The sequence below is a fragment of the Mastomys coucha genome, unplaced genomic scaffold, assembly GCF_008632895.1.
Source record: "Mastomys coucha isolate ucsf_1 unplaced genomic scaffold, UCSF_Mcou_1 pScaffold8, whole genome shotgun sequence".
In the NCBI taxonomy this organism is placed as follows: Eukaryota; Metazoa; Chordata; class Mammalia; order Rodentia; family Muridae; genus Mastomys; species Mastomys coucha.
Window position 1 is genome coordinate 71054747 of NW_022196914.1, and position 12009 is coordinate 71066755.

Consider the following 12009-nt stretch of genomic DNA (forward strand, 5'->3'; position numbering starts at 1 on the left):
AAGTGTACATTGTTTTTGAGTTGTTTTGTTAAGACTTCTGGATGGCAAGGGTGTGTGTTTTATAATTATGAAAGTTTGCTCAGCTTGTAGAGATGTCATAGGTTTCAGTCTGACAGCCAACCAAGATTCGGTAGCATGCCGTGCCACCTTGGAAAAGCAAATGCTGGAGAACCCTTGAATCATCTTAAATTCTGCCCTTGAAATGGCTATAAATGAACTTGGCTGCTATCCAACATAGGCCAGCGAGGAGAACATGCCAGGGGGAAATGTTTTTGTCCATGCTGGAATGACCAGCTGTCTCTGCGTGCCAGCAAGTGGAGGGCACAGAATCGGCGGATCTGTGGGAATAAGCAAACAGCCCTGCTTTCTCCACAGAAAACTCATTTCCCTCTGCTGCATATTGACAATTGTGAGCTATGTTTGCAAAGTGGTTTGTGTGCAAGCAAAGTATCGAGTAGGGTAGAGGCAAATATTTACCCCAGCAGGTCTTAGAAGCTCAAGTTAATTCTTCACAGAAACACAGATTAACACATTCCAAAGTGCTAGTCTGTGAGGAGAGCATTTGCTGACACAAAATATTCTACCATTAATGTTTATTTCAAAGCCAGGGTAACATAAGTTGCTAATTACACCAATATAAGAAAAGACTTGGGTATTACTGTATTAGGGGAAAAAGGGTAATAGAACTTTTGGGTGTGGGATAGATACATGTGATTGTTTGAATTAGCCTGATCACACCATACATTAGCTTTAATCCAGTCGGGTCTTTAGTTGATCTATGTTTAAAATAGCTTCCTACCAGTGAACAACACTGTTCGATTTAGTCTTGAATAGCAAGAATATAAGCTTAATTATTGTGAAACTAATTCAATATTACCTCTGGACTGCATTAAAATTACTTTATAGTCTGTGCTAATATTTGAGACCTTGACACATAGGAGCAATTGTAACTACTAAAGCAAGTATATTGTTTGAAAGAAAATAATTGAATAGAGGAATATTTATTTTTATTCCTCCTAAGTTTTAAGAAGAAACTATTTTTATTAGGTATGTTGTTTCCATATTAGATGACTTAAAATATTTTAACTGTTTATAACAGTTTAGAAAAATAGTAATGACTGGTATATCATGTATATAGATAGTCAAGTATGTACAAGGGTGATTATTTTTAACAGTTTTTAAAATGGAGAGTCTAGACCATGTTGTCTCTTTGTTCCATGAACAATTCTTACAGGGACACTTGTTATGTACTAGTCTCTGTTCTAAGTACATACCATATATTGACTTACTTAATTCTTAGGCAAACCTAAAAGATATGTGTGTTTTTCATACCTATTTTACTTGATGGAGTCACCGAAGCTCAGAGTATTTGGTAATCTGCAAGAACTCACATTCTACCAAGCTGCATAGTTAAGGTTAGAGATCAGAATGTCTTCATAGGAAATCTTTGCACTTGGCTACTTTACAAACCTGCCAGTCAAGAGATGAAGTATATCCCTGCATTAGAGTGAAGCCAGACTCTTTCAAGTCTCTCCATTACCACTCTGTTAAGCACGCTTCCTGTTTATTGGTGCTGCCACACAACTACAATTAAAGTTCATTATGGAAAATTCACAGGAAGATCGTAAGTTCTACATGAACCATTAATGACTGGATAACACTTAATACAATCTTCATAGTTGACAGGGTAACAGTGAACATAATAGAATTAGCCTATTAAAATATGCTGTTAACCTGAACTCTCTGTTTCAACATGCCGCATCAAAGAATATGGAGTACTTAGAAAGCTTGCTTTCAGATGATTACTTTTAACACAGTGAGAAAACCCAAGGTGGAAAGATGGCTAAGGTGGTTCAGAGCATTTGCTGTACTTACAAAGGACCCAAGTTCAGTTGCCAGCATCCCCATGGCAGCTCGCAAGCACCTGGCCACCTGATAACCAATCTCTCTCTCTCTCCCTCTCTCCCTCTCTCTCTCTCTCTCTCTCTCTCTCTCTCTCTCTCTCTCTCTCTCTCTCTCTCTCTCTCTCTCTCTCTCTCTCTCTCTCCCTGTCTCTCTCTCTCTGTCTCTCTGTCTGTCTCTCTCTCCTTCCCTCCCTCCCTCCCTCCCTCCCTCTCTGTCTCTCTCTCTTGCTCTCTCTCTCTCTTTTCCTCTCTCTCTCTCCATGCATGCACACACACAGAGGCACACACACACACACAGAGGCACACACACAGAGACTAAAAGAAGAATATCAGTACTTTTATTCTTTTGATAGGGAATCTTATTAGTCTGGGTAATGCTACAGGTTTATTTTTTAAAGAATGTACACAGGCATTGCTATATCTCTTGAGCCTTCCCATAAAAGTCCTTTCCAGCTTGAATTGTAGAAGGTGAGAACAAGGGAAGAGTTAGGAAAGGGGAGGAGCATGTATAAGAACAGTAGAAAGAATACTTTTTCGCTCCGTGTTTTATTTTTGGCTTCTAGTGCTCTGGTGACTGAGCTAGTTAACATGCTCATTTGTGGTCGTGAAGTACTTTAGAGACTTTGTCTATCACACCACATCTTATTTCCACAACAGAATATGGGCCTAAAACTACATCCATCTACCCAGGTTTTCTATGGAAACACAATCCTTGTTTAATGACAATAGAATTGTCTGTATCATGTGCCTATTCTAAATTCCAATTATGATAGTGATAAATTCAAACATCCCTAAAAGAGTAGTGACATTCTATCTGCAGTCTGGGAGAGAATAATTTCAAAATTCTTTCCTTATGTGTGAAATATATATTTGATTATATATATTTGTATATAGAATATAGCTATTCCAGTTATTAATATACAGTATATATTATTTATTTTATTAATCATTATTATTTCCATTAATCATTATTTTTTTGTTAATCACTCCATTCATTTACATCTTAAATGATATCCCCCTTCCTGGTTGCCCCTCCACAACTCTCCCCTCCAATCCTTCCTTTCCCTCTCCCGTTTGCCTCTATGAGTGTGCTCCCCCACTATCCACCCACTCCTGAAAAACCGCTCCAGCATTCCCCTCCACAGGATGAAGACCCTCCCCTCCCACTGATATCAGACAAGGCCGTCAGGATTCTTAATCACAGGTAGTTGGAATGGTGATTGTCCGTTTAAGGTTAGAATAGACATTTAGTCTGCAGTGTCTACTTCGTGGGCATGGGTCTGAGGCCTCAACTCAGATTTGTAAGAAGTATGAACTCCTTCACTTTGAGAACTTGAATTGTCATCTTTTTGTTTTTTGTTTTGTTTTGTTTTGTTTGTTGAGCCACAAACCTACAGACAAGCAGAACTTTTAGACCACACTCTCTTCAGGAAGTTTCTCTTCCTTCAATTCTATTCTTCTAATCAACTTTGGCAGGGGATAGCCCTTCATATTGCAATGGTTCCTGTCGTTGGTGATAAGAAAGAGCCCATACATCATTGCAGTAATCTTGAGTTGCCTAAAGTATTAACGGGAAGAAGCATCTTTTGACTTGTGGAGATGAGTATCACCCTGATTTCTTTGAAGTGTCCTTACCCTGTTGCAACCCATTTCTCAATCTTTACTATTCGGCATTGTAACTTCTTAGCAAGCCATGGTAAGTCTCTGTAAAGGCTTGAGCTTTTGAAATGACAAGTCATTTCTACCATTAGCTGTAAAAGGGAGGGGCCATCTAGGAGTGGAAGGGAGAAGTCTGAGAAAAAAATGTGGTCAAAACGCTTCTCTGGTTCATATGCTGACAGGCAGTAGAATATGATTGCGAGAGGATAGACTCTGAATCCAGCCCATAGCTACTGACTTGCAATTGTTAGCCTACAAACAGAGTCACCTTGAGTATATTTCTGAATCTGTGGGCAATTCTCTAGCTGTAAAGTGTGGATGATGCTAACAGTATCATGAGATGCCACATCTATCATATATTGTTTTTATACTGAAAACACACTATCTGGCACAAATAAATTCAATGTCTTAATTAGTATTTCAGCTAGCATTTCTATGATCAAAAGTCATGTTGCTCATTTATTCTTAATAGCCTAAACAAAGGAAAACCTCAACTTAGCTTTAACCATGAGCCGGATTTGTCTTATTCGTTCTACAATTTATAAATCAGTGTACCAGTTGAATATGATGTGTTCTCAGACTCAAGAAGGACTTATTTAAACTTCAGGAAATGGCCAAGGGCTCTCAGCTGAAAGCCCATTGCTACTGCAGTAGAAAATGCCTTACTTTTCTCTTACGGAAGGGAGCAGAGAACATTCTTATTTCTCATGGGGAGATGAAGTAAAATGAAACCAATTCTTTGAAAACTAAGAAAATCCTCCATAGTAATTTTACAATTATATGCATATTCAGAAATTTATTTGAAGGGACAATGGTCTAAACACATTGTGTTTTATTAAAGGATTAGTCAAAAGCAACACATTTTGCTCATTGGTTTTCTTCAATCTTAATCCAAATATTACCAGTTTGAATTTTTTTCAAGCAGTAAATACCATAGGCAAGACAAGCCTCCATTAGAAGGTGACTTTGATTTATAACTTTCAATCAAATATTTATATAGCTTTCATGTTACCCATTTAATTTGTACAGCATTATGGGTGAAATGGCTTAAGAGCAGGGAATGATTTATTACAAATCAGAATGCTGTAAATTGCTAACGAAAAGGAAACATGGCTTGATTATATGAACTGGCTAATCACAAACGGTCACTAGTTTATTAAAACCCATGATTAATCCAGCTCTCAGTGAGAACTTTGTAAAGCAGATAGTTCTCAGAAGTTCTTCCTTAGCCTCTGGTCACGTCTACTACCACCTTCGGTGCTCCCTTGCTACACACAGGCAGTGTGTAGCCATGGGCAGTGACAAGAACCCCTTAACTTTCTTGCAGCTGCCAGAAGGATTCTAACAAGACATAAATGGTGCCTGAGATGCTTACTGGCTCCCAACTCTGTCCATGAGAGTTGGGGATTTTGCTCTGATCCATAAAGCCACAGGTGATTTGAGTCTCAGGCTGATCTACTACTTACTCAACAGGCTCTCTGTTCTCACAGTCGAGTCTCTGCTCTTGAGAATGGCTTTAGTCTTTGAGGAATGTCTAGCTGGATGATCTTTCTCCTATGCTCACACAGTTCACTCTTTAAGGTAACCACTGCAATGAGGTCTTTCCCATCCTGTAAATGTCTAACCATCCCAGTCACTCCCCTCTTTTCTGCTTTCTGTCAGTTCAGGTCTCTTAGCATTTACCATAACCAATACTTTTAGCGTACCTCCACAAAGGTGAAAGATGTTTCTCAGTCCTATTCATTGCTAAATCCCTACTATCGGGCATGTAGTAGGAACTCAAGAGATCTGTTTCATGAATGAATGCTGTGTCCTGAGTCTCCTTGATGGAATATCTTACTTAATTTGACTACAATTCTAAAAACTGGCTTATATTTTATTAGGATGATGCTGACTGGTAGTGATGAGTTATTGGCAAATAAGTTGGCATTGTAGAGCAGAGTAACTGTAGAGAGGTGGCAAGGAGTCATCGAATGTTTAGCAAAACCCCTCAACAAAATAAGAACTGAGAAGGAGAGCCTGGGTAAGCTTACATAGCTCTTAAGTAGTGGTCACTGGTGTTTCTTTTTCTTTCTTTTTTTTTGGTTTTTCGAGACAGGGTTTCTCTGTGTAGCCTTGGCTGTCCTGGAACTTGCTCTGTAGACCAGGCTGGCCTCGAACTCAGAAATCCGCCTACCTCTGCCTCCCAAGTGCTGGGATTAAAGGCGTGCGCCACCACCTGATGATTCTTAAGTGCTGGGCTTTACTGTACCTGTATTTCAGACACTAAAACAGCCAGCATGCCTTCAGAGTGACTCTTGCAAACAGCAAACTGTCTCTTTAATACCTGATACTTAGAAAGACATGCTTTATACCTGCACAATCAGAACCTGAGAACTTAATCAAATATTGTGAAGGATGTGACCCATCACTAGTAGTTTTTTGACATATTATAATTACCCAGGGGCCAACTACTCACTGTATGTGTGTTTGTGTGTGTGTGTATTTCAGATAGATATCTATATCTCTGATATGTTACAGATAACATGATAAAGAATTGGCAAATAAAGTATTATGTATGTACCTGAGCGAAGAACTTGAGTTATGGTTTTGTTTCTCTTTTTTAGAAAAACAAATGAAAATATTAAGAACCATATCTTGTTCTCTGCCTAAGGTAAATTTTAAGAGAAAGAAAAGGGGGTAGAGGAAATAAGAAAGGAGAAATCACAGGCAAAGTATGAATACCACCCTGAAGGGTGCATAAATTTCATAAATAATTTCTTTAAGTCCCATAACATTCTGAGGACTGACTCTGACATTTTTGGATTTGGTGTGTAATTAATTTGACAACATGAGCCCATCTTTTGGGTTGCCCTGGAAACCAATTTTGGTAACATAAAGAAGTGCTAGCTGTTAATTGGTATTCAGAGTTAGTAGCTGGTGTCTTTGCTTCTGTCTCCATGGTAACCTAGCTGTCACGTTTTCATCCCTAACATTGTGGTAAGATTTCAGATGCAAGAGTTTTACTGCACATGTCTGTAGTCTGTGGCATAGAGTCTTCTTCTTATCTGTGAATGTGATCATTTAGGGGATTTTAGGGTTGTTGTTGAAAAGTGGTTGCTCTGGGAAATTTTATTCCATCAGCTCTTCTGACCTCCACATGGTACAAGAATGCATAGCATCCATTTTGGAAGATGGATGCATTTATTTGTGGTTGTTGCTTGTCTACACTGTATGTATGTGTGTGTGTCTGTGTGTGTGTGTGTGTGTGTGTGTGTGTGTGTGTATGAACGTGCATGAGAGAGATTTGAGTTTAAATATAAAAATAGAATAATGTTGTATAAATTAGGAATGGTATCTCTAGGCTGTTTATTTGAGAGTAGAGATAATTAATATTGCATTTGAGGAATGAGACATTTAGTGTTTTGAAAGAATATTATCACATTGTGTTTGGATAATGTAGAGATACCTCATGAATTTAATGTATAGAAATTTCTTCTTTATCAAAATGCAAGCCCTTCCTATTTTAGATTATCTTTTCTCAGCTTTTCTACTTATTAAACTGTACTTTGATTTTATTCTTTTAAAATTTCACTAGTCTTTTCTAAATCCTTGAGTGTAATACAGTTATTTACTAATGATCAGTGGCTAGCTAGGTAGTTGGACAATCTGGAAAATGATGCTAGAGACAAGTGAAGCGGTTTGGACACTGTTTAACAGTTAATCACCTTTTAGGACTAGCATCCACACTTAAACAGATGCAGCATTATCTTTCAACATGAGGTTTAAAGTCTGTCCTTTCCATAAACCAGTTTTCATACCACTAGGGGAAGAAAAGTACTAGCAAATTTTAAAAGACAAATTTAAAAAACAAACAGTATGATCAAAATTATGGCCAAAATCATTATGGCCAACTGCATGGGAGGTCACTGATGTTAGATGTTTCACCATGTAAATGTTCTTACCCTGGCTGATTTCATACTTGTTGTATGGAACTCTGCACAGACATTAATGTTCATCTCTCACAAACCAGCTCCAAAATACTATCACTTGTTTCAAACATTTATTGTGAAGTTTTGATAAGCTTTCCGAGATTAAATGCCAGCCTTAAGATGTTAATTCTTTCTCTTCTCAATTGACTTTATCATTCTGTTATTTAAAGAGGTAATATTTTTATAGAGATATATCTCATATAGTATGCCATGCAAACATTTTCTTTTCTGTTGTTAATATATCTCTTGATAGACATCATATCTAATAGTTAAGTTTAACTATTTGCATAGATTTGCATATGTGGTGGTATCAAAATATACCCACAATTCTTTGATACTCCTCTGTTCATTCTGTGGATTCCATTTCAGCTTCTTTTGCCAGTGAATTGTACCTAAACTAACAATGTGTTTCTGTGGGTAGCATATGGTCGAAATGGCTGTAGATCAATTCTAAAACTCTATCTTTTAAAAGTATTTTTATTTTGTCCTTACTCTTTCTTTCAGAAATTGGACTTTGGAAAAAAGCTATCAAGACATTTGGCAGCTTTACTATGCCCTTTGTTCCATGGAAAGGTCTATGTGGCCCAGAACTGAGGTCTCTGGCCAACAGTCATGTTGGTGAGCAATCTTGGAACTAATTGTGACACAAGGCATGTCTTCTGTGGTATGGTGTTATAGTTGCCATATTGACTATAAGTTCACCCAATTGTTCTTGTTCCAAAGCACCAACTAAGCTGTTACCAACACTTAACCTATGGATAATGGGAGATTATTAATGCTTAATCTTTTAATCCACTAAATTCCGAAGTGATTTGTCATACAGCTACAAATAACACAGCATATCTCATATTAGTCTAAAAACATAAGGAGTTCATTAGCATTTAGGCTTAATTATGGAATATAGGAAGCATGTAAGAGAGCACATTAATATTCCTAAGCATTGACAAAGAGCTTATAATTCTTTCAAGAGGAAGCTGCCATTTGAATTTGCTATTAATGACGTATTTACTGGGTATTAATGGCTTATCACTGTCAAGGACTTTCTGTAATATACGGGCATGTAAAGCCATTTTCTGTTAATGAGCCACTTGATCAGCAGTGATCTGAGATGTCTGTGGGAAGATGGGATTATATATAACCCAAAGGTTGGCTTGATTAGATTCCTGGCACTGTGTGAGGTTAATTAACAGTGTCAAATCTGTCTTAATCCCTGGAATCTCAGCTACTAAACTCAAGAGCCAGTGCTTGGGCTTTATGGTGGTCACTGATGCAAAGGAGAGATGATACATATTTTCTTAAAGGCAGTAAATCCTCTTATGATTTTTTAATAAGTTCTTTAAATAGAAATGTCATTGATATGCATTTTTTTAAACTCAAAGCTTTAAATGAGTCTTTCCTGCTCATAGGGGTGACCTACAAAAAAGTAGATAAATTATTTAAACAATAAAGAATATTGCCTTGAATTTCATACTTTAAACTACAGATTATTTGGATCAATAGAACCAGAGATATGGCAAGCTCTCACATGCTTCTGAGTGGAAATAATATCTCTTAAAGAGCCATATTTTAACTTGATAACACTTATCAATACAGTGGTGGTCATTAATAATGCTAAAGAATGGTATTTGAGAGAAAAAAATCTAAAATAAGCCTTGATTAGCTAAGTCAAATACTAAGTGAAATACATTAAAAGTGAATGTAAGTGAAAATCACACTGGAAGCAAAAGTAGCGAATACACAGAGCTTTGCTAGAGCAAAGAATAAGAATGAAAGAGACATGAGCTCATGTTCCATGTGTTTAGGTCAAAGATGCTGTGCAGATTTGTTCTATAGAAGATGAAAACATGAGTCCATATGAATCAATTCTAAAATTTCCTTAACAGGCTGAATGATTTCTAGCTCTCAGTAATGTTCTTCATTCCCTTTTATTCCCAATTTCCTAGGAAGAATTTGTGGTTTTGGTTTGCTTTGTAACCAAAGAAGAGGATGATCTGGCTATATGATTACCTATATTTAATGTTTATCTCTCCTCCCCATATTTTATGCTTTGAAGCTAGTTATTTTTTTTTAAATATTGTCTGAGGAACCAGCTATTCTCCTACACTCATAGCAGCAAGAACTCTGTTTCAATTAAAGCATCTATTTTATTAATGCTTGATGACAAATTGTTTGATAACAATACTTTTCTTAATTCTTATTATTCTTATTAATTCTTCTTAGTATAAGCCTGTGAGCAGAATTAAGCAATAGATCATGAAGCAGAATGTGCATTCTGATATCGGTAGGCTTAAGCTGCTTGAAAGTGACAAGATCTGCACTGGCTTCTACTCTTTGGATTTTGGATAAAACCGTTGTCTTCCCGGAACTCAGTCTCAGGGGAAGACAGGCATGCCTTAGAAGATACATTAAGGAACTAATGATGCTGTGATGGACAGGCACCGTGCTGGGACACAGAGAAAGCCATTAGCTTCTCTCCTGAGACTTGTCACCAGGGGAGCTCCAAAGGTGGCAAATCACTGATAGGAACTGAAAATAGGATGAAGTTTCTGCAAGAGGTGAGATTCAAGCAAGGATAGGAATGCATAATTTGCCAGTCTACTCTTTTTTAAGAGTGGATACATAAGGAAGAATAAATACATGAGACCAAACAGTTCAGTTCACAGGTTCACCATGACGAAGATGTAGAAAAGTATCAGTGGGTAACTTAGAGGATGTAGTGAAGGGACGAAGTGTAGAACATGGTCTTTAAAGGTAAGAAAGGAGATTATGCAGACATAAAGTGCACAAACAATATTTTGGATTTGAGTTTTTATCTCACATATGAAGGCTATTTTTTTTTTATAAGAAGGTTCCATGTCTGCAGGAGCTCCATATGGAAGGTAGGTCATATTATAGCTATGTTCACTGGAATTCCACATGGAAAATACTTACAGTAGTTTTTGATATGTTAGTTCTCAAGTATAGGTAGCGAAAAGCATGATTGCTGTAGTAGTTTAGGTGAAAAATTCTTCTCACTGGGTTTGGTCTGTGGTCAAAAGGATATCAGTAATGTTTCCTTGCTTTTGTGTGTTAATGAAGTAGCCTCTGCCTCCCGAAAAGTATTAAACGCTGAATAACAGGACAAGACACAAGAGACATGAAAAGTAGAAACTTATTTTATAAACATCTAACTGTATATCTACATAGATATAAAGTGCTTGTGTAGATGTCAGATATTTGGTTGGAGTTCAGTCAGAGAACTAAAGTCCTAGCTAGGTTCCTATAGCCACAGTGACTTCATCTCAATGGGTTTGTTCTTCTTTTTTAACCTCCTAAACTCCACTAAGATTTCTAGTAGTATGTGACATTTTCAGAAGATTGTCGGAATTTTGGTGCAGACTACCAATATATTTCAATATTGGTTTCTTCTTTCTTTCTTTCTCTCTTTCTCTCTCTCTTTCTTTCTTCCTTCCTCCCTCCCTTTCTCCCTCTCCCTCTCCCTCTCCCCCCCTCTCTCTCTCTCTTTCTTCGTCTTCCTTGCTCAAATACATTTTGGTTAATACCCATCTCATGCCTCCGTATGGGATAATCCAACACAATGGACCAAAAGAAGAAAAATTAAGATGCAATGCTTTCAATAAGAAGTGCTCCTTAGAACTTATGTTAAAGCTTAAGCCCAAAGCTACTGACACCATTAATAGGTGGTTGGGCTGTATGAAAGCTGGCTGTTGTAATGGGTTATTCATTTGATGAGCTCAAACTGAATGGCTATTAGAAAGTAGGGCCTGGTTTAAAGAAGGTGGTCCATGGAGGTGGACTTTTGAAGGCCGTGTCTTGCCAGAGCTCACTTCTTCTCTGTCCCCTTTTCTTCTTAGAAGCCATGAAGTGAGAATTGTAATTCCACCGCACTCCCTGTTATGATGCCCTCAGAGAGGAAAGCTAAACGACCATGATCTGAAAACCCTGGAAACAAGTTTGGTGGTGCTTCTGTCAGTTATTCCATCACAGTGATGAAAAACTGACTTATCAAAAAGGCAACATCCATCACCCTCTGGCTCATAAACTCATGTGCTGCATCTCAAAGACAACAGTTCTGAAATTGTCACAAAATTTTTGGAGAATTTTTTTTTTTAATTTTCAAACTTCATTTTTTTTCATATAAAATGTGTATGTAAAATAAAAATGTAACAATTTTCAATAAAATGTAATTTTACACAAGATTGTTCTTTCTGTCATGCAAGTAGCATGTATGGATGACTCTCAGTACAGTCTCAGTATAGACTGAACATAGCATGCATTCTATGTCTGCTGTATTTTAGGAAGATCCTAAGCTACACATAAGACTTAGTTCATACCCTGAACAGTGGTTCTCAACCTTCCTAATATTTAACCCTTTAATACAGTTCCTCAGTTCCTTATATTGTAGTGGCCCCCAACTATAAAATTATGTCATTGACACTTCATAACTTGCTACTTCTTTTTTTTTTAAAAGTATA

At 37.3% G+C, this 12009-nt stretch overlaps 1 long non-coding RNA gene across 2 annotated transcripts in view; it reads left to right on the forward strand.

Moving 5' to 3' along the window:
* LOC116083616 overlaps positions 1-11723 on the forward strand; it is an 11962-nt gene extending 239 nt beyond the window's left edge. Inside the window, exons 1-3 of one of the 2 annotated variants that reach the window (XR_004115801.1) lie at positions 3561-3600; positions 8039-8152; positions 11389-11723. This is a non-coding gene — a long non-coding RNA (uncharacterized LOC116083616). Of the gene's footprint in view, positions 1-3560; positions 3601-8038; positions 8153-11388 lie in introns of those variants that run through there. The other variant, XR_004115802.1, reaches the window with a different exon arrangement.
* Positions 11724-12009: the final 286 nt, after the last annotated feature.